At 42.1% G+C, this 23603-nt stretch overlaps 1 protein-coding gene across 2 annotated transcripts in view; it reads right to left on the minus strand.

Moving 5' to 3' along the window:
* Window positions 1-22688, minus strand: part of LOC122759109 (thyroid hormone receptor alpha-B) — a 100270-nt gene extending 77582 nt beyond the window's left edge. The window contains exons 1-2 of one of the 2 annotated variants that reach the window (XM_044013667.1): window positions 22260-22688; window positions 6707-6789 (exon numbers count right to left, since the gene is read on the minus strand). The gene's annotated coding sequence lies outside the window, so the exon portion shown is untranslated. The remainder of the gene's footprint in view (window positions 1-6706; window positions 6790-22259) is intronic. The other variant, XM_044013668.1, reaches the window with a different exon arrangement.
* Between the last annotated feature and the right edge of the window lie 915 nt (window positions 22689-23603).

A 23603-nucleotide genomic window follows, 5' to 3' on the forward strand; every position in this document is an offset into this window, starting at 1 on the left:
GCTGACACTGAAATTGACACCAAGTCGTTACACTCAAACTTCTGAGTTGAGATTAGCGCTCAACAGAGTTCACACAGTCACGTCTTTCTCGCCACAGACACACAGACACGCACAGTGCTTTTTTTCTTATCCAGAATGATGTGTTACTCATTATACTTGTAAACCAGCAGACAATCTTTTTTTTTTTTTGTCCTTGACAAGAGTTTAAAGACACTATGAGGTCTCAGTCTGTGCCATACATGTTATCTTTATTCATTATCCTGCACAAACGAACCCTGACAGGGTGAGAGTTAGAGCAAAAGCAGCAAGCACACGATTGAATAAGAAAAGGCATCTGGAGTGGTGGAGCACTTTGAACCTGTTTGTTTTGTGGCACAGCGGCTGAAAGACTGGACTGTCTAGTACATACTGTATATAATGTGGCGGGGGCCAACTGTATGAGCACGAACTGTATGATCGTGTTCTTATCACTCCCTGTTGCACCTGTTCTGCGCCTCAACTGACACTGCCTTGAGCAAAGATAACCAGGGGGGGGGGATACCACAAGAATTAGGGCCTTCTACTGTATCTGCTGGAGCTCATGCTTCAAAAAGCATTAACAAACATGCACGCACAGTGCTCTTTGGATCTTTTTTTGTTACTAACAGCAAATCAGTGGCAGCAGAATGATGTGATACCACTTTCGAGCATTTAGCCAGCAGAAACAAAAGAGGTATTCATAAGGCGTGTTCACATGACCAACCAGTAAAGTGGCTCACTATACTGTACGACACATACTGTATTTAGGAGTGTACAATAATTTAAGTTAAATGGATTCCTTTACTTCGGCGACTATCACGTTTTCAAAGAGGATTTAAGTCTGTTGTTGTCAACACGTGCATTATAGGTTCTGTTTGCTGGTCTCATGATCTAATCTTGTATCGTGCACAGGCCACAGTGGATGTGGAGGCAGTAGTGCCATGATAGACATAGTTGTGCATGAGCCTATCCAAAAATAAGAGTCGTTAAACTACGCCTTTATATGCCTGTTATTATTTTGCAACAAGAAATCAATTTATAGATGTATGTGTAGTTATTTAAATACAGATTCCATTATACAAATAATTCAATTTCATGTCCCTTTAACAAAGGATCAGAAAATGTACACCATCTGTAACAGTTATTTTATACTGTCAGATCATGAAATTAGTAATTTTGCCCCAGATTTTTGGCTTGACTGGTCTGACAAACACAAAAATACAAAATAGTAAAGCTATAAGACAACATTTTTACTTGAAAATGTGTTGTTTTTGCATTTACAAGTCATACATTTTATCCTATTTTCATCATATTTTATTGGCAATGCAACAATAAACATGACTGTCGGGGGATTTATTAATGAATATTGCAATCATTACTCAATATCTGATGGATTATCATAGACAGTAATATATACATATGACTACTGAGTGGGGGGAAAAAGCTAAATAGATTATATATTCACTGCAGGCACAGCCTCATGACAATTTACCATGACATGATTAACGTAGATGCCCTTCATTCACTGGTTTCATTGGTTTTCTACACACCCTCAAACATGTTTCATTACCATAAATATTGCATGTCTTATCATGGCCCTGTAATTAGATACAGGTACATTAAACAATCCCCTTAGACCTTATGAACACATGACTGCAAACAAAGGTTTGAAGCTCTGTGGCAGAGAGACTACAATCCCCCCGGACAGAACTAGTAATACATTAACCAATATAAACCCCCTGCAGTCTTGGAAATTTGCAAGAATACAGTGTAACTATGTACTGAGGAGTTTTCTATATAGACATAGGCAAATGTAGGAACTGTAGAAAATGAGAATTCTGTTTAAAATCAATTAAAATATCAAATCTTCAAATATTTGCATTGCCAGTGAAACTTGTCTGTCTGATACAAGCAGACCTGTTTTACATGGTGATAGTTGGCAGTCTGACAGGTGCCGACGCGTGGCCAGTGATTCAGAGAGCGCGACAGAGACCTTCAGCGAGGCACAACGTGAATGACAATCACAGCCCAGGCTATGATCACACGTTGCCAAAGCAGAAGGGAGCCGCACATTTATCAAAGTAGAAGTAAACATTTCAGCTGCCATCGTGACACATGCTGTAATCAATATGTCAAATCGGACGCGTTCCCTCCTGTCATGGCACGAATTCCACAGTAATGTCGAAGCGATGAAAGACGGCGCTCTCGCAGCGCGGGAAATACACTTCACAAGGAAGAAGAAAGTCAGTATTGTGGACCAGTGATAAAGCTGTGCAGTCTGTCCTTCAAGGGGGGGGACATCACTTCTTATTTTTCTGTGTGTCTGATGGTTTGCTTGATTGACATACACCGACCACAGAAATACACTCTGTGACATAATAAAACTGTTAAATACATGATCAGTGCATATCTTCATCATAACAGCCATTATATCCAAATAAACTTAAGGTATCATAAATGTTGTGTTCAATAAATGCTAATTGATCACTGATTTATATCTAATATTTAACTCGGTTTTTGGTAAAGCCAGCTAGAGAACATAATACATCCAGATACCTTTCCAAATGTTTTATGTCAAAAAACTGGGTCAGGTACTTTTCTAAATCCTTGAGGATAGACAAAATGTTTGTTTATGAGGAAGTCCACCAAAAAACTGGTTCCGGAAAAACTTGTGTGGCTGTTAAATCCCAACTAAAATGACTGTAAATGAACAAACCAAAGAGGAACTGCAAAAATGAAACCCCACAGTAGGAATGAGACGAGTACATAGCAGTGTTTCCCAACCCTGGTCCTCAGGGAACACTGCCCTGGATGTTTTAGATGTCGCCCTGCTCCAACACACCTGGTTCAGGCGAACAGCTTGTTATCAGGCTTCTGCAGAGCACAACTTCTTATTGTGTCACTTCCTGTTTTACTGGGGTTGCACACTGTCTTTTCTACAACACAACAAATGTTGCTATTATTGACTGCTGTTTCACTCACTGGTGTGCTCACTGTGGTTTTATTCGGGTGCACATGTGGACATATTGAAAATGACGCTTGCCATCGATCTCTCTCACGAGCAACGTAGTATGTTCGGAAGAAATGACGGAAATTAGGTTTGGGACGGACGTTAAAGCTCACGAAAATGGAGTATAAATGGGCCTTTGCGGTGTTTCCATACTGTGGTTATGCTAGCCTAGAGGTTAGCTTTGCAGCGACAACTGCTAACTCTCCCTCTTAATGCGTGTACATACTCCACAACAACAGAGAAATGTGTTCTCTCTCCCAGAAGTTCTTGCAGCTTGTTCTTGACACATCATCTGAGCACAATTTTTTTTCTCGTGTGGTGTCCGACAACTGGTGAGCGATTGGCCAGAAATTTGAAGTGGGCGATGTTGTCGTTCCCTATGAGGAGAAAAATAACACATTTCTGTTCTTGCAGAGTATGTACATGCCTTATTCAGATGCGGCAGAAAACAGCGAAAATGAGTGACGTAAACGAGAGGGAGGATGGAGGAAGTAACAAGAGTAAAGTAAGGGATAAAAAATAAAAAAATAAAATGTGGTATGCGATACCGTGCTGTCTCAGTGCCCGCAGTGGAAATTCATGAACCACCATAGCCCTTACACAACCACATTAATAAAGCAAAGGAAGCACAGCAACCTCATTAGATGGTGTTGAGAAGTGATGTCCTACCACTTTACTCACAGCTCCGACTACATATGATATTAATAATATATGATTGTAAAAAGTGACCTATAGGCTGCACCAGCAAAAAAACACACCTTGCCTTTGTACCCGCAGGACCAAGTAACCCCAGTTAAAACAGAAACTGCATTGAAAAGTAATCAACCATAACCATTACGCTGCAAACGCTTTCAACTCTCGGCAAAATGTGGTTTGCACTTTTCCACTTGAGCCCAACCCCCGACCCCCAACACCCTCCCTCCCCGACTTAATGAGGACGCTGATATGACCGCGCAAGAATGAATGAAGTAACACACCATGCGAAGAGAGCTGCGAGAGGAACACATTTTTTGTGCTTAGCAGAGTGGAGGCAAAAACCACTTCCTTTCAATGAATGAGAGAGCTGTCCAAGAAACCGCACTGTTTCAAAAAAGAATAAATACCACCCACTCCATCTCTGCGCCGTCGCAACCTACCATTACAGCTGCACCTTGTTTATCCTGCCCTACAATAAAATCACACGGCAGAAAGTACTTGCACTTCACAACAAACGACTGTGCCGATAACCAACCAAGCCTTAGATTAGATTCAAACAAAAATTCATTCATCTTGTGATGGTTGGCATCCGTATTCATTCAGCCATTGTTTCCTCACTTCCTGGAGATGTACTGTATTAAGCCAGCATGCTTACAACGTGTCTTTCAAAATGAATCCCTGGCATCCTTGCAGAGTGAAAACAAATTGCCACTTCTCTCCAAGAGCAAACTTGTGACTCTTTATTTCACAGAATTAACAGTCATAAAGCTGTCCTCTTCCAGTCAGAGCCAGGCGGGGGTTGAATGGCCACACAAGGACTTCAATTCCTTCAATTCAAAATGAGATTTAGCACAGGAGTTGTCCCAAAGCGTGCGCTGGGATTACCCGGCCAAACTGTAGGAAAATAAAAGTAATTCTCCAGCTGGCTCTGAGCCGAGTGCTGCTCCCTGACTGGTGATAAATGTCAGCACAGCACACACACACACACACACACACATCTGCGTACGAATCTGAACGCAAGAGGCGGCGTGTGTTTTTATCCGTCTCTGGCTGCGTGCACGTAGATGTTTGAACTGTCTTTTTGATTATGTGTGCGCGCGTGTTTCTATTTGTGTACGTGAATGTGTCCCCTGCTGGGGCAAGGGGGGCCCCGACACGTCTGTGTTTGTAAGAATGTGTGCCAGAGCGAGGAAAGTGATTCCTCTGATGGGCACGACAGATGGTCAGGGAGCGGCTCAGCTTCTACTCTCAGCCACCTGAGAAGAATGTGTGTGTGTGTGTGTGTCGGACGACGTGCCCACTCGCTCTCTCTCTCTCAAAAAACTTACCAATGCTAAATTCTGCAAATCAGCAAAATGAGACTTCAGTAACTGGAGTAAGGTTGTACTTTGGATCAACTCCCCAGCTATGTGAGTTTGTCTGTGTGTTGTTATTATGATTTATATCATTATTATTATTATTGTTATGTAATCTGCTGTGAATTACATCTAAGTGATCTATGTTAGGGGTGGTGACAGGGAGAAAGTGAAACAGAAACTTGTGCCACTTTTTTTTTAAATAAGATAGAATCACTCCATAATTTATGTTAATTAGTAGTAAAAAGACCACCGACGGTAGCTCAGTGATAGGGTCGTGGGTTCTATGTCTATATGCACAGGATTATCAGCGAACATGCAAACAAGTGCCCCGTTTGCATGTGCAAGAAAAATGGCACAGCTTCTTAAGAGTGTGGATTGTAGCGATGACTATGTGCAAGTTCGACACAAGAGAATATATATAATCTATCCTCTAAAAGGGAGACGGGCAAAACCACTGAAAGAATCTTGAATTGGTGATGGTTTGAAAAGTATTCCAGCCTCTTTCCTGCTTTAAAGAGTGACAAACAAAACAGAAAAGAAATATATCAAGCCGGCTCTGTTGTTGCACTGATGGACGGCGCTCTGATGGACGGCGCTCTGAACATCAGACATAAACTGAATGCAGGTGAAAGGGTGCTGCCCATATAGCCATAAATACAGTAAACATGGCATTGGTTCAAAAGCGCTGGCAGCCGACTGTTTATTGAAAGGCAGAAGACTTCAAAGTCAACAGATTTATTTTACATTATGTATATACATACATATATATCTACATACATATACATATGTATATATATATATATATATATATGTATATCTATATATATATATATATATATATAGATATACATATGTATACTGCTCAGGCCCACCACCAGCAGATGTGAAGAAAAACTATCCCAAAATCCCTGCCATGAAGCTAATATGAGTGCTACCTCACAGCATGGAGTGATTTCTTAGTCAAATGAATGGCAGTGATGACGACATGTACCGACTGCTGCCCCAAAGTGAAGGAAGTGTCAGACTGTGAAAGTAGCAGAGACGAAAACTATTTTCTCTTACACAGCATTTAAAGGTCAAATGCCGTAGCCGTCAGTGATATCTAATAGAGAACCTACAAGAGCGTAACAAAGAGAGGACTCGTCCGCTCGCCCCCTCCCTTTAAAGTGCATCAGGGAACTATGGAGGCCTTTGCATACCACAAAGGATGTAAACACTCTTTTATCTCTCTCTCCCTCTCTGCTGTTTCCTCCTCCTTTGCTTCAATCTACTGTGCGGTCTTGATGTAGAAAAAGTGTGGGAAAGTGTCAAATCTGTACATGGCTCTACATACAGTAAGTGTCACTCAGCTCATATTCACATACTCTGCCCCTAAAACAACACCTGATATGTGCACCTGTGGAAATAAGACACGGTGTTCCAGCTTGGAAAATAAAACCAACCCCGCCTCCCCTCCAGTCCAGTCCAGTGACTTTGTGACACTAGTGAGGTATCACTGTAACTATACACTCACACATCCCATTGATGTGGCTTCACAGTTAATTAAGGATTTGCAGAAGCGAGAATAGTGACTGGTCTAAAGCTGGTCCACAGGAGTTTACAACGCTCGGAGAACAAGTCTTACCTTGGTGGTCAGGTGTCTTCACGTCAGCGTTGTTTCTTCACTTCTGATCCCGCCAGTCATCACAACAAAGGTCTGAGGGATCTCTGCAATCAGAACAAACAAGACGTGGTTCCTTTATGTCTTTGCCGACAACAGAAAAGAAAACACACAAGTGATCCTGTGAGACGGGAGTTAGCTGACTGGTACAGATCCAACACAGGGAAATCCACATGGCCAGTGATGCATGTACTGCCAAGTCAGGGATGACATGGGAGGAGTCTCGAGAGTTCAACAGAGGAAAGGTTTTCTTGTCTATGCAAAACTGCTGCCAGATTTTCATGTGACCAGCTTTCCACTAAATGGCTTAGTCACCTAATCCTTCAGCCAAATGAAGTGTCTAACTTAAGGCTTAGACTGGCCAAAGGAATCACAGGGAGTTTATAGTATGAACCGTTCCTAGACAGTTCTACGTAGTATCTGTTCATAAAACACAATGTGGGCACTCTCTTTATCACGCCTTTAGGGCACTTTACTCTCCACGCGACTAACCCTGACTATTTAATCTATAATAAAAGATGGCTTGAGGCGATATTAACCTTAGCTCGGTTGGCCAAGATAAATATTATCACTTGTGTCAGAGCTGTCTACTGATGTGATCCGTGCTGCACGTGGTGGCGAGAGAGAGGTGACAGAGCGGCGACAAAGAGCGAGAATGATGAAAGCATGGACTCAAAAACATTAGAATGCAGTAGCTGGTGTTTGACCTGAGAGAGGCAGCGCAACATGTATAATTTCAACACTTTAAACTAAACTGTGAACACCAGCATCCACAAACAAGTACACAGATATACGTTAAGATTATGAATCAAATGCACACGTCTGCCATTCATTTCTTTTTCAACAAGTTGATTGGGAACATATTTACGCTACAACATATTTACGCTGAAGCACAACTACAGATCTAACCCAAATCCTAGATTAAATTTGGAAATGAATGGTTATGACGTTGAAGAACACAATATTTGCCAATAATTATCTCTGTGTGTTACTATAAAGCAAACCCACCTCAAGTTTTTCAGTTTTATACAATGAAACACACATGTCTCACATACACTGGTGCTTGAAATGTAGACACTTTGTCTCAAATATTAAGTGAAATTACTCTAATAATTGAAATATGAATGTTTGATCTTTTCTCTTTTAGATATAAAATGCTATCACTTCATGATTCTTAGTTCAGGGGCCACATACAATAGCATAATAACCTATAACCAACAAGAACTCCACATTTGTCCCTTTGTTTAAGATTTAATGAACGATCTTTTTCACCAAACATATTATGAACAACCTGAAATGTCTTGTGACTTCTAATTAGTCCATGAGTTATGGCTAAAAATGTGCTTTATGTTGTCAGACTAGACTTAACCTTTGACCTTTCGCCCTAAAATAATAATTAGGTCGTCCTTGAGTCAACACATGCCAGATGTGATGAAGTTCCGTAGTGCATTTCTAATACATCACTTAGAAAAGAATGGTATGGGACACACACACACACACACACACACACAAAGATATATCTTACAGCAGACAACACACACACACACACACACACACACGCACGGATGCACACACACGAGTGTGTGTGCGGTAATCGTGGAAGTATGGTTATCTGATGACATTCAGCCAAGAAGTGTCACGGCATTCTCCCCGCAAATATAAGACCGCTCCTATCTTACACTGTGAAGATAATGAAATAATTCTTGGACGCGCAGACGTGACTGCTTTTTTTAAATCAAGAAAAAAAAAGAGGGAAAAGAACATGAAACAGAATTGGTGGCCTTTTGCAATCAGATTTCTTCTCAGCGCTGCCACTGTCTCATACATCAAGTCAGTGGATTGAAGCCGAGGCAGTTTGTGCATTTTGTGTATTATACACTGAACGTCTGTTTGACATTTAACGTTTTTTTTTCCTCCAACCGAATCTCAAATATCATCAGAAGTTGTTTTTTTATTGTACAATTTAAGTTGCTAAATGTAGCTTATGGTATGCATCTTTTAACCGTGGAAAAACGATCTTTTAATCAATTAGAACTTGCAGTACACAAGCGTCTTGAAACACTAACACTGACATATGAAGCACTTGTAGTCAACTAAGGCTGCGTGACATGATAATATACTGTTTACAATGTTATATTAAACTAAACTAATTATTCACGTTATGCTCTAATTCTGCTCCGTCTTAAGTGTGGTGTAAATCACACTTGTCAATGTAATATTTGACTTCTTTCAATTTTACATAGCTTGGATGCAGAAAGGACATTTGTGTGAGAGCAACAAACACAAACGTGCTTTTTGGGGGGGGTGAACATGGCACAAAATTAGATTATTTTGAATAGGAAACAAGGAGCACATAGTTAAAAGAGGGGCTGCCTCTCGTACATGGATGTGGTCGGGTTGTGAAAAGTTTGACACAAACCAGAGAACCATGCTTTGCAAATTATGCCACAAAGCCATCTCCACAACAGACCTTACAACAAACACAAAACATCACGACCGCTCAAAGCAAACTCAAGACTCAAATGCTACTTGAGGCCTTCGGCTGCCGCACACCATGTTATGGCAGAGAATCGGAAAAGATGGAAGGAGAGAAGAAAGTCTGTCACACAACTTAGTCCTGCAAAGACAAGGTCCAGGTTTACGCGGACAAAAAAGCATTAGTAACAAGGAACAACCTAAATAACCATTGTCCATTATGTATAGCCTTCTTTAGAGCAAATGGTGGAAGTAAATAGTATACAGTATAGGGATGGGACGATACCACTGTTTTGTCTCCGATGCCGATGACACAAACTCGAGTATCGACCAATTAAAGTCCAATACAGTCATTTTAGTCCATTTATGAACATTTATGAACAGATTTGAGTCACTTCAAAGACACAATTCTCTAACTGTGTCACAAATATTGTTCTCCCGAAAAGAAACAGCCCAAACATGACTCAGCTAAAATGTTTTCGCTGGTTTTTATCATCTACATTTTTACAGTCCGTGCATAGCGAAGCATGCCATCAATAGGATTTTTGAACAGTATAGGAGTCCGATATCCGATCCAGCGGAGCCTTTTAAGCTTACCTTGAATTATAAACTGCTATTTCTTCCATGACACAAATGTGGAGAATAATTACACAACGGGACGGAGGAGGCACAACTGCACCACTGACATTTCCAAAACTCAAGTCTGAAATAAAACGCTCTCGCTCTTTAAGCAGCGCCGTGAGTTTGCTTTCAGTGACAGCTAGCTGCAGTGGATCAGTGTGGCCATGCATCTGATTCTCTGGCTTATCCATATGCTAAGCCAGCTTCCCAGCCACTAAATGAGGGATGAATATGCATCAGTACAGGCAGAACAGATAAGAGGGCCTGAGGGGCAGGGTTCAACCAGACATCACTCAATCCCACTTGCCAGTTGCATTACAGTATGCACACCCGAATGACAGTTTTAGGTTAATATTTGCGAGGAGGAAGCGTGCATTAGTGTTCAGAAGCATACTTTACCTGGTACAGACTGATACTTGGCCTAGCACAGAAATCTGAGAACCAAAAACTACCAGAATTTCTACCAGAAGAAATGTCTTGTTTATTGTTTACTGAAGCAAAGTTCATGATTTGCTCTCTCTATAAGTTTATGATCAGCCACATTGAGGAAAATAAACTTTTTTTATTTACAAAAATGACCCAAGGAAATGAGTTTCACAAGCCAGAAGTATTTTATAGGCCATAGTTGAACACACTGAGCCCTCTGCAACTATATGTATATAGTAAACAAAAGGACAAAAAGCAGGAAATCACAATAATATTCCTCAACTCTGCTCTGACAGGCTGAATTATTTCAGTCTACACCATAGTCTTGTGACATACTCTAGAGAACAGCCCATGATCGCACCAAAAGGTCAGCGAATGATTTCAAGGTTCACCCGACGGCTACAACAGATTAAGGTATTGGCCCTACAGCTAGGTTCTTATTAGCATCAAAGGATTATCATGTTCCCTCTTCTTCACATGATCCCCATCCCGGGAAACAAACAAGAACTGGGTCTGTCACAGGCTCGTAATGCATTATTGCATTAGCCTGACCAATAATGTAGGTTTCGATGCGGAAAACACACAGAATGAATTGTGGAACTGAGCGATAAAAATGGACTCAACAATCATTTGATCTAAGGCAAACGCGACGTTACAAATTTCAAGCGCTCAGCGTCAGGTGAAATGTTGTTCTGGGAATTCCCGTGAAAAACACGAACAATAAACACTAGAGGAACAATTAAAAATGGCATAACAGAAGCATCAGTTTTAATGATTTCTTTAATATGTGGAGCAAAGAATCCAGAAAATATTCACATTTAAGAAGCTGATAATCAAAATAGTTACTTAATCTTCTTAATGTTCATGTCGGAAAATCAAATTCTTGTCCAATTCAGACTTATAGCATGTGATTATGTTGTGTTGTATCAACTTATTCATTTTTTATTACTTGTTGTTGGCATTTAACTTATTTGTTCATAACACCTGCTGCTGGTAAAATGAGCATAAAACATATTTCTAAGAAACATTTAAAACGGCATAAGGGCTTTATATGTGCTTACTTTGAGATTTGAGATACAAAACTTATCTTTTACACGTTCCTACATTTGCTTCTCGCTCACTCGCACTGACGTCACAACTCTGGAAAAAGAACACAAAACAATCTTACCCGTCTCACCTTCATTTGCATGTTTTTTCCATTATGTTTACGTTGTAAAACCCAAAACTGTGCATGTCTTTTTTTATAACTTTTTATGACAGTTCAGTGGACAGAAAAGAATTCTAGACTAAGGTGCAAGAGTATGAAGAAACTAGAGTGTTTCACTTTTCTTCCTCTTGCTGGAATACTGGTCTCACCATAGGGCATCTCACACTGAATAAATTGCAAGGGAACCCTGGGCTGCAGCCTGTTTCTCAGAGCTGTTGTTATGCCTACTACAACAAGAAGTGAGCTAAGTGTTTCTTGATGCCAAAGAAAGACCTCAAACAGGAAGTGTTGCAGGCTCACTTTCATTTCACCAAACAAACCACTGAATTACATCAATCTCTTTGCATAGTATGCAAATCGCCGTGGTTTGTTCATGTATAAATCATACTCTGTGGGTGTGTGTGTGGGCGCACGCGCATGTGTGCGTGTGTGTGTTTCTTTCCAAATCAGCTTACAATCTACCAAGGAACATCCAGAGGACGCCACATTTCATTTTCAGAAGTCCGGCTAAAGCTCGTCTTCAGACGGTGAACTTGAATCCATATCTTACGTCTTAATTTTGATAAACGTGGCATGTATTCCATCAATGTTCATTCCAGTCCAAATCTAATCTGTTGTTCTTTCACAGTCTATGTGCGTAGAATAAATCATTTGCACACAAGATTAATCCGGTGGGGTTTACTTTCATAACAATCTGCTGGTTTGCATTGTTTAAGGGCTTAACTGTTACACGGACTCGGACACACTTTCACTCTCTCGCACACACACTGAAACACACACTCGGCGCTGTAACCGAGCCAATGTGGAGATTGATCAGCTGGGCCGCGTCCAAATTAAAGCCCCGTCCTCTGCCACCATGCCAAGCATAATAACTCTCTCCTCTCCTTGCACTTTTCCTTGGCGAGTGGAAAGTGGGGAGTAGAAAAAAAGAAAAAATTATAAGAGGAAGGGAAAGCATGAAAAAAAAAAAAAAGAAGCCGAATAAAAAAGACTCGCAATTGGATAGTGACTTGCCACTCAGTGCAGAAAAAGGAATGCCTGGCTCTCAGATGTCTGACCCAATTTCCTTCCTTCCTCTAATCTACGGTAAAGAAGCCCGATGACTCAGATTCTGTGGCGCTGCAGTGGAGTCGCGCACTGCTGTGGAAGGCAGTGCCAGACGTCAAACCCACGCCACGAGACGCGCATACGCCAACGACAACTGGAATGCTGGAAAAGAAGCCGCGCAATGCTTGAAGTGGCTGCGGAACCTCATTTGTGAGGAACTGGTTAAGATTAGGGCTAAGATTTGAATTGGGGTTAGAGTTAGGGTTAAGGTGAGTAGAAACGCTTAGTTTAGGCTGTCCATGCTGAATCCTAAATAGAACAGCTGCACAACCTTGAGTGTGTGTGCATGTGGCGGATATACGGTAGCTTTCATCAGTATGCATAATGAATCGCGTGTTCCAATGAAGACAATTTAATAATAAATTATACAATAGCCGGACAAACACAGAGACTTCTCTCTACTCATACCAATCAGTTGGCACCTGATTGATGTACGATAAGGTAATTGCTTTCAAAAAATGTGGACATACCCTCTCCATGGAGCATATTGTGTACATCATATAATCTAGCTTTCTATATCGTTGAGCACAGCGTACAACAGTGTGAAATTAAATGAAAATTAAAGATAGTCGAGAAAAAGTGGGAGAGGTTCAATCAAAAACGCACAGTGTGCTTCGGGAAATGATAACAGGAATATTAAGAATACATGATTTGAGATGGAAACGTGCAAAACAGCCCGTGTGCTAGCTGCTGCAGAACATAATGTTTAAGTGACGATGCCTGGAAAAAAAAACTGGGGAAAAGACTCCAGCAGTCAGAGGGCAAAGGAGACCCGGGTCATCTTCGGTCAACTAATCCCCTGTGTCAGATAAGGGTCTGCAGACAAACCCGAGCTTAACCCATTACAACGCGCACAACTCACATAGTCTCACACACACACACACAGAGGAAAAGCGGTGGGAAGCAATGGTCTGTAAACAATGTACTTTCACATGGTACACACGCAAATAGGCACACACAGAGAATACATTAACTCACGGCGCAACACATGATCTGTGTACCATCTCTCCTGCTGTTACTAATTCCTCACCCTAACGTTATCTGATTTACAGTGATCTCGCCTTTCTCTCCCTCGCAGACTCAGTCACACGCAAAAACAAAAAAAAACCAACATGAATGTGAGGTCAGTAGAGTCCAGCAGTGCTGCCTGCCTTGGCAGAGAAGAGGAGTACAGATGTGAGAGTCGGGGGAACTCGTTCTCGTGGACCAGCTGGTGCCCGTCCAACCTGGACAAGGGTCAGGGACATGACTGAGAAACACAAGCAGCATTTGGAGCCTCTACTCAGGCCCCGGCTGGCTTGTCACACTTGTCAGTCATCCTGGGCCTTCATCCAGAAAGTCCAACAATAATAATAATAAACGTTTTTTCAATATTCCAACTTCTGGTGAAAGTTTGGTAAACTGTGTACTGCAACTACTATTTAATCATAACAATTCAACAAGTTCATGTGAAAAAGTACAGGTGTTTTGATTATCCATTTCATATAGTTTACATTCAGTTTATATCAATACACGAGTGCACTGGAGTGCAAACACAAAACGCTGATTGGAGAGACAGTGTTGTTCAATAAATGTGTTTTCAAGTGGCAGCAATTTTGTCATTTGATTGTAATTATTAAGATGTTGCATTTACCAAAACAAAAGAGCTTGTATTGGACAGTTTAGACCCAGACGAACAACACTGGGTGAGTGATGTTTTTGTACAGTATATGAAAATACTGAGTATGAAAGTGCGACAGGACTGTCACAACATCTCAACCAAATAAAAGCTGCCGATATGTCATAAACATGCTTTTTATATGTATCTCTGCTGGTGTCGTGTGACTGCAGTGCAGGTCCGGACTTGCTTCCACCGCAGTCGCATGTTATGCAATGCATGTCATAAAAACCCCAGTATGCCACTTCCCTGAATTTCAGTATCCAGCGTTGCCAAAGCCGAAAGCTGCAAGCTGCTGCAGGGCAAGAGTGCACTCATCGCCGAGTGACTGCCTCACAGTTTGCCTATTGAGTTTCCTGCTATCTGGGCCAGCGATGGCGAGGGTAACGTGAGCCCATCTTTGGAGCCACACGCGGAGAAAAGGAAGAGAATGCGGCGTTCACACATGCAGCCATGTGTGCACACATGGTATTTGCAGCGAACATCACATGACTCCTGTCAAAGCCATGACCCTACGATATCTACTTTTGTTGAGTGATGCAGTTGAGAAAATCCGATCAGCAAGTCTTTCAGTCGTCCTGTAAATATACACACTTGGCGTTACAGTAAGTTGGCAGTGAGGGCCTCCCCGTGTGCAGCACTGCACTTGGCTGGCAACACCAACAGGTAGAGCTGAAACACTCTCCCTGGCTCAGAAGCACCTGCTGTCGTACTCACTTTACATTCCTGAAACATCACTGGAGACGTTCCAAGTAAGGTGAAAAACTGGATCGGATCAAATGCAAAAGCAAAGCCGCCGACTTAATGAGGCACTCAAATTGTTGGCAATATCCGAGGTGTGCGCAGGATCTCACAGTTATGTTAATAAATTACAGGACCCACATGGCTCTCAAACTGGTGCTTCAAGTTTGGATGGGCAACAGAACGCCCCGTCGGCAGCCGCTTTCAGTACATGACAACTTCATTTCATTTTGCCATCGACTCCTTTTGTCTTTGGAACGGCGGCACCGACTGTCAGCGCGACAGCAGTTAGTCATCCTTCACCTTTCAACAACCCTCCACCTTTCACATGAATCACACACATACGCACGGATAACACTCCAAAAATGATAATGGCTGAAACTGACGTGACGCCAAGTATGAAAAGAATTTGAATTCCAAACATGTGGTGAATATGTAGCACAAATAATTGCCGGTTGGAATTAAAACAACATTAAAGTCCTATAACAACATTTGGAGAATCTTTATTGTGTTACAGTATCATACTTCTTTTGTTTCCCCAGGAAAAAATACAAATTAATTTAAGCTACTTATTTCAACTTTTTTTTCATTGATATAATAAAGAAAAAAAGCATCATATTCTCACCTTGGAGACACAAATGTGTGGGAGGTGAGTCAGCTGAGTTTTGTAATAAAGGGTTTAAAAGGTAAGGCCCATATGGGGAGCATGGGTCACAAAGTAAAGCCTGAAGGGACGTTGCTCTGGACCCTTTTCTTACTGGTAATTTATGCGTGTGAGCAGCGTTTCCAGCAGAGCTGCTGTTTCCTGTCACAAGGACGGCAGAACGCGGATAATTAACCACATCATTAGATTTATACTCGGACGTTAAATTGAAACTAATCACAAATAAGTAAACTGCGATGGTCCTAAATGTGAACCTGAGAGGAACCTGAGATAATAATAATCACACAAAGCTGAGACGACAAATACAGTTAGATTTATCGCCCGAGCACCAAAACAACCACACCCCCTGACACTGTAATATAACCACAGACACAGTTTCCTCTGCCATCATTATTCGATTACACAGTGACTGCATACACATGTATATATATATATATATATATATATATATACATAAAAGAAATGGGACCCACTGATCTGACTCAACAAGTGTCCGTCTTCACTTTCTCTCAAATGCAATAAACTCAAATTGTCATTGAAGTACAAACGCCTGCAGTCTAAGACAGCTTTCAATGTGATGTCAGAGAAAGGAAAGTCTCCCCAAACAGAAAAGTGCTTGGTGGGCATAAAGGAGGGGGCCAAGTGGAGAGTGGGTCACTGTCAGTCACACCTGGAATCAGCCAAGCTAAACTCTACAGCAATCTTTACCGTCACACAGTCATAACATAAACCAAAGTCTAATTCTTGAGCCAGTGGAATATCTTGCACACACTCGATGCCGCCGGTTCGACAAGGTTAGGACTCGACGGCTGAGGAAACCAGACGTGTGATAGAAATCTAGGACATTCTTCGAAGCTCGAGCACGTCATATTACATTATTAGAAGCTGTACAATAAGACAAGGGCAACACGGAGGGTGGAACGTATCAGAACCGTTAAAAAAAAAAAAAGAAAAAATGTCTAAGTAATATTCCATGCTTCCGTCCCACTGAAATTGGGATTTTAGCTTGACCCAGAAAACGAAGGGTGTTTCTGAAACCAGAGATGGTGTCGGGCCCGACAGTCGATTAATTTAAGTTGCATTAAAGTGTTTTATAATGGATGACACTTGACAGTACGTTACGGACACCTCGCATCAGGAGGACTGTGATTTTACAACTTAATTGTGGACGTGAATCTTTGAATCCTGTCACTCAATCCGACACACAGAGCAAATGTATTAAGAGTCTGCAAAAAACACAACAGAGGAAAGTAGGAAAGTAAACATCGCCAATTCAACTGCACTGCAAATATTGTATCATCCTCTATTATATCCACTATTGCATGACAATTATCATTAAATGACATCCACTGTCAAATCAAATCATACTCCAAACATCTGGAGCATGATGACTCCATGATGATACTTGAATTCCACGGGGGAGGTACATTAAAACCGGCACATTCACTCCAAACACTCAAAACTATTTGTTTCTATTTTTAATATAGGTTTTCATTTTGGACGAGCAAAGATCCAGCTATTTCGTCGTAAAAGTACAGTCGGTGCGACACGGCATAAGCAGTGGTAAAATGATACATATACACAGAGACACACACCAATGATTGAGAGGTCGGATTGAAGTACAAACTTGTGAAATTGTCAGGCGCTGGAACCGGTCCATCTACATTTCCTCAAGCGAGATATATTATAAAATATTGAGCAATAAAACAACAACCTTCCCTGCATGCAGTCACACATTTGTCCAACTTCTCAGTCAAGGCTGTCAGAGAGGAATTCGAGCAGTGGACGCTTTATTAGATAGAAAATCTCATATGCCAATTTTCCAGTAAATAAATAAGTCCTGGTTTAGTTGCAGCAACAGCAAGGGTAGGGGAAAGAGTGTTTGGGATATTAAAACAGGTCGGTCGTTACAGTATTCCTGTCTTTTTTATTGCTGACCTACATATAGTCTTGCAAAAGCAGGAGCAGCCGTAGTGGGACTTGAGTTTCAGCCAACACTGTATTTGTGAAATTTTTGTTTTCTCATTTATTACACATGCCTCGGAGCTCGGTAAACGTGAGCGGAAAAACTAAACAAAAACACACACAGACCTCAAATCATATTACAGTTACCAAACAACCTCATCATCACTCACAACTCCTCTCCACAGCTCTGAATCTGCAATCGCCAACAGTAGATTGAAGGGAAGTCCGTCTGTACACCACAATCCCTGAGTGTTTATGACAGGACGGGGAGTAAATAGTCACTTTATTGTCTTGGAAGCTGCTTGTTTTACATGTCTGCAAATGTGACTTAATACTGATACTAACTGCTGAAATCTCACAGAGAGAGCGAGAGAGGGAGGGAGGGAGGGAGGAGGGTCTAAGTGGATTTCGGTGCCAGCAAACGTCAGATGGACTCCCGCTTGTAAAGTGCTCCGCTTCGCCCCGACAAAAATAAACCTTGCAGACCTCGGTGCCAAGTCTTCCTCGTTGGTGAAAAGCCAGTTGTTAGTGGCTTCAGTTGTACACCAGCTGAGCCAAGATGACTGGTGTTAATAAGAGAGACATGCAGCTGTGTAAAACGTCTCCGCTACTCTTTGGCCCAGAAAGGACATTTTACAACTTATTATATTCCCCCACAGATGAATCACAAACTGAGGACAGGGGGCAACGACAATTCAATTTGTTCAAAGAAATAAAAGATGACAGTGTCTCTGATATATAGCTCTGGATACAAAATGATATTAAAACAGACTTTATGCACGAGGGAGGAGCAAATAAACAACACTGGAAAAAAGCCAGAGACTTGGAAAAAGCGCCTGGTGTCTGACAACAAGTGTGTTTGTGCGTTGATTGGTTGTTGTTGCGTATCTTGAGGACAGCAGGACCCAGTGGGTCTCTGTAATTGATAAGCTCTTGTGTTCACCATGACAGTGTGCTTCTCACGGGCGGAGCTTCACTAGTGTTGAGGAAACTTGCTCCGCTGCTGCATTGAAAGGTTCACCTCCCTCCTCGGCTTCAGCTAATGAGGTTTGAACTGCCAATGAGTGCACACTCATTATGTTGTGTGCCAGATACTACAGCCGAAAGCTGTAAGGAATTCCTTTCATGGCACAGAGGACGGAGGATCCACATTACATTTCTTTGTTACTGATAAACGTCAGCTGACTCCTTGAAGACGCTAATGGCTGTAGCGCAACACATTTCATGTGATTGCACGTGTTGCAGGGCCCTGCTTTGAGGTATTCATCACTACATATGTACACGCTTATATTTGCCCTTAGCTGGAGTTGGCCAAGTGTAGGTGACAGTTCAAGCCGTAAATGGTGATGTGACAGGTTGTTTACGCTTCATATTTCACATCATGTCTGGTGGAACAAAAGGAAGTTTGTGAGAAGTGCGGCTCACCAACAACATCATGCAAATCAGCGGGAGACTTCATGCGTGTCTGGCCGCAACTACACGATGACATACAAGCACAGTTTGGTTAGTCATCTGAGCAAATCGCTTCATGCATAAAGAATCTGTTTGCTTGAATCTCAGACATGTTTATATAGTATACATACTATATACAGTATGTTGGATAAAACAACCCCTTAGCCAAGTTCTGGTGCAGAAACCCGTGATGATGAGATGCCATTTTGCGGTCGGCTGCATTTTCCCTGAGCTGGACGGAGTCTACGAACCAACCTACAAGTCTATAGCATATGGGTGCTATAATCTAATTAGTCATAGACGAAGACACAGACGACGTGCTAAAGTGCCATGGGGCCCAGCGTCTAAAGGATGAGTCACTTGAGTCAAACAGAAAGTAAAGGAGAGGGTATCAAAGGCATTGTCCTGCCATTGTAAGCGTGGATGTGCATCTCTGAAGGAAAAAGACAACATTAAGCAGATCCAGCGGAATGATTCCTGCCGCTAATCCACACCATACACGGTGTGACACCTTTGATTATGTGTAGTTAAAACATCCTGTTCAGTCCTGTAATTATGTTACACCAACTTGACTTGAGATAATTACATAGACATGAGGACAAACTGTGAAGGTTCTCCCTCAGGACAATTTTTTTTTTTTATAAAGTGGGGTTGCACTAATGTTGACGGGGGGGGGGATCATATATGGAACTGTATTTCCATTGCATTGTTTAAAAATCACCATAAAGTACAAAAACAAAGAGGTAAATCTGGGGCTCACCCTACTCACCACAGTTCAGGAATAGCTCTTGACATATTGGCCTACCCAGCATGCCCTCTGCCTCTCTAGACAGCTGTGACATCATTATACAGCAGATACAGACCAGGACATCAGCTGCACAGCGGAGGTTATATAAGCGAACACTGCGCTTCAAGCATTCAGCTATGCTGCCCCACCATGGGGATTAGGAGGGGACGGGGGCAAGTAAGGAGGCCAGGAAGAAAGACCGAAACAGGGTCACAAAAAGAGAGAGGCCCGCTGGGGTGCTCACTGTGGGGAAAGACTGAAGAAGGTCACCTCTGGCCCCCCGAAGGTGCCCCAGCGAAGAGAAGAGAAGACATATGGAGCTACACCCATACATCACTCGGTCCAGAGCAAACGACTGCTTTTCTTCTTCTAAGTACAGAGAAAATATCTACAAGGAGGGAAAAATTAAGCGCATGAGAAAACACAATCATTTCATCGCTGTTTCTGATGGAACGCTCATCAAAGGGCTTGTGATTTCACATGGTCCGACCCTCTTCACAGCACACGTTTAGTGTATTTAAAAGTCTATCCTTAGGGAAATGTTTATCCATGAATCGTGGATTTTTCCCAGAGCTAATAATCAACCCGGGGAAAAGAGCACAGCAATTTAATCTGACAGATAATGATTAATGGATAGTGGGCATCTGGGATTTTACCCACTGATGTTACATAAATTAGCTTTGTTTCACGGCAACTCTGCAGTGTGCTTCGACACCTCCGACATTTGCATATTAATATATACCTTAATGGTTTAATAATAGCGTGCAAACTTCCTGGCACCTTCGTCCTGGGATACTCTGACGTGGAGATGTATCGTCATATTTATGAACTGTACTTGAATCTATGTAAAGATGCTTAATGATTTATCATAATCATGTCTGTAAAGACTACACTGGGGTTACAACCTATAGAATGTTTGGCATCATTTTAATGTCTGAAGTATTAGAAAGTTTCACTCATCAGCCTGCTGATGTAAGTAGCCGTTTAAAATACGCTTCAGATTGCTTGATAAAATTCCTCTGTTGCCAAGCTGGATGGATTCACATCCAGACTGTTTTAAGACCGTCACTCTCTATCAGCACCGGGAAACGTACGACTATGAGGCTTAGAGGAGAGCGGTCACATGGAGTGATTTGATTATTACTGTAATGAGGCAATTGAAGACTTTTGCTTAGTGCATCTGCAGCTGTTGGTGTGTCAAACTGTCAGCGCGACGATACTCATGATCTGCCGTGCTCAATTACGCACTGACGTGTTTGTTTTATTTCCTCAGGCATCCTCACAAGTCTGAGTGGACGATAAAAGTGTCCATGCTGCCTCGCAGCAGTCAGTCAGTCAGAGGTGTGGCGCATCAGCCGGTGTTATTAAACTGCTTCTCAGTGACATTTAATATCTCTGTGCCTCTATAGCCACTGTGTTCATGATAAGGAAACTCCCTGGGCATTCACGGTAATTTAATACCCAGCTCTTAATGCGACACACATTGTGCCTGTGTGTTCCGACGCTGGCAGTTTCTGGTGCACGTCAACTGTCCAGGGCAGTGACAGTGATCAGCTACACTAAGCCCCAACAAAGGAGTATTTTCACGATCAATCTGACAATTATGTTCTCAATCAACATCCTTGTGTGTTTCATTTTAGTCCAGAAATGAGAAAATCTAATTTAAACTGATTAATGTTAATGTAGTAGACCATTAATGTCTGATTAATTGCAGCCCTACACTGCACTGCCTTTATGTTTTATTAAACTCAGCAATATAATATGAAATGAAATGAACAAAAAAACCTATATAGACACATTATTTCTGTCTGAGTTGTGTTGCAAGTTGTGTTAAAATGACTTTCGTTCTCAATCCAGTCTTGTGTTGTTTACATTTAAGGTTATTTTAGATGCACAGAAGCTTGCACTCAGTTCTGCAGCGTTTGTGCAAGAAAATGGAGAAAAGTATGTGGTCACATAACACCACAGCCACTCCCCCATAGGAACATTATGGCTGAATTATATTTAGATATTATCGATCACCAATCATCTGCCTCAGTGTGCGTGCACGAGAGCATGCATGAGTGGACCATGCGCGCGCGAGAGAGAGTGCAGCAGCAGTAAGAGGCGGCACAGATCCAAGTTCGGGGCCTATATGTGCAGCAGAACATAATACAACAGAATCATTACAGATACGGCCACTGCTGCACAGTGACACCGGGCAAATGACGCTAATCGACAACCAGAGCGACGCCGCAGACGCAGCAGCAGCAGCGGAATGTCAGAAAAGTCACCGCCGTGTGTAGCTTTCGGCTGCGGCTCTCGATCTGTCAGATGAGCCCAGGCTACTGCAGCTAGCTCCGCTTAAGCAACTGTGCATGCAAAAAGCGCTATACCATGCTGTGGACGGTGGAGGGGGGAAAGGTGAGGACTTACCGTCGGTTACCTCACACCCGACCACCACGCACGCGGTCTGGGCACCAGAGCGGCGTGAGTATTATGGCATTAGGTGGAGATGAAGAGGGGAGAAAGTCAGCGGGGGCTCCACCGGTTTCTGCCCGAGTGTAGTGGCGCTGGCGCTGGAGTAAGGCTTGCGTCCGCTCCCCCCTCTCAGTCCAGAGCCCAGTCCCAGTCTATAGTGCGCCTCGTACCGTCAAAGTGATCTGTCCCTCCTCGCTCTACTCCCGCGTCCTCCTCCGTGCAAAACCTCTGCGTGGTGGGGAGGAAGAAAAAAAACACGTTTGTTTTTTCCCCGTTTCGCTGCTTTTCTCAAGCGTTTGTATGGGTCGCAACGACAGGGGGAAAGAACCAAAAAAGAAATACTACACGGTCGCTCCTCCCTCCGCTTGTGTACAGTACAGTCAGTAACGGGAGCGCACGGAGCTGCTGTCGTACAGACACTTATTAAAACTATCTACCGCTCTCTACAGGAGCTCCACTGTACAGCACTGACTGTACACTAACACACGCCAGCAGGACGTTCACATGTGAAATGCGGAAAAACCCTCTGCTGTCCTTATTTATTCACTTCTTCATCACCGTGTTTCCTCCCTCCCTCCCTCCCTCCCTCCGCAACCTCCTCCCTGGAAAAGGTGAGGTCAGTCCGCTTGTGTAAGCGAGGAGGACAAGACAGGACAAGGAGACAGCTGTGCACCAGTGTGATGGGGTGTTTTTTTTGTTTTGTTTGTTTGTTTAAATAAAATGATTTAACATGGAGTAGCTACAGTCAAAAAGCCAGTGTTAAAGGAGGATTTAATGACAGAAACTGAATATGCATTTTGTATAAATCTTTATGCTGTCAAAATACTCACATCAAATATATAGAAAAAAATAGCTTTTTATTCTATTAAAATGTAATTCCTTTATCTTTTCATTGCTTATTCTACTCATAGTAACAACTGGATTTCCCTTAGTGTGGTCAGATTTCATCTAGGGCTGAAACAAGTAATGGATTATTAATAACAATTCAGGATGAGTTTAAATACTAAGTTCGACTTTTGAAATAAGATCCTGGTATCCATATGATAAGGAAATCATGAAAACTGAATTATTTTGGTTTGTGGACAAAAACAACTTGAGATCGTCATCATTTCCAGGTTTGGGAAATGCTGATCAACATTTTCGGACATTTTCAGACTAATCAATTATGAAAATAACTGTTAGTTGCAGAACTAATTTGATTTAATCACCTAAAATTGTTTTATTTAAGACCACAGTACACACATAGTCTCTGATTTAATTGTATGTTTATTATACTTTTCAAACCCGTTTACAGTCAAT

Source organism: Solea senegalensis, linkage group LG18 (assembly GCF_019176455.1).
Source record: "Solea senegalensis isolate Sse05_10M linkage group LG18, IFAPA_SoseM_1, whole genome shotgun sequence".
NCBI lineage: Eukaryota > Metazoa > Chordata > Actinopteri > Pleuronectiformes > Soleidae > Solea > Solea senegalensis.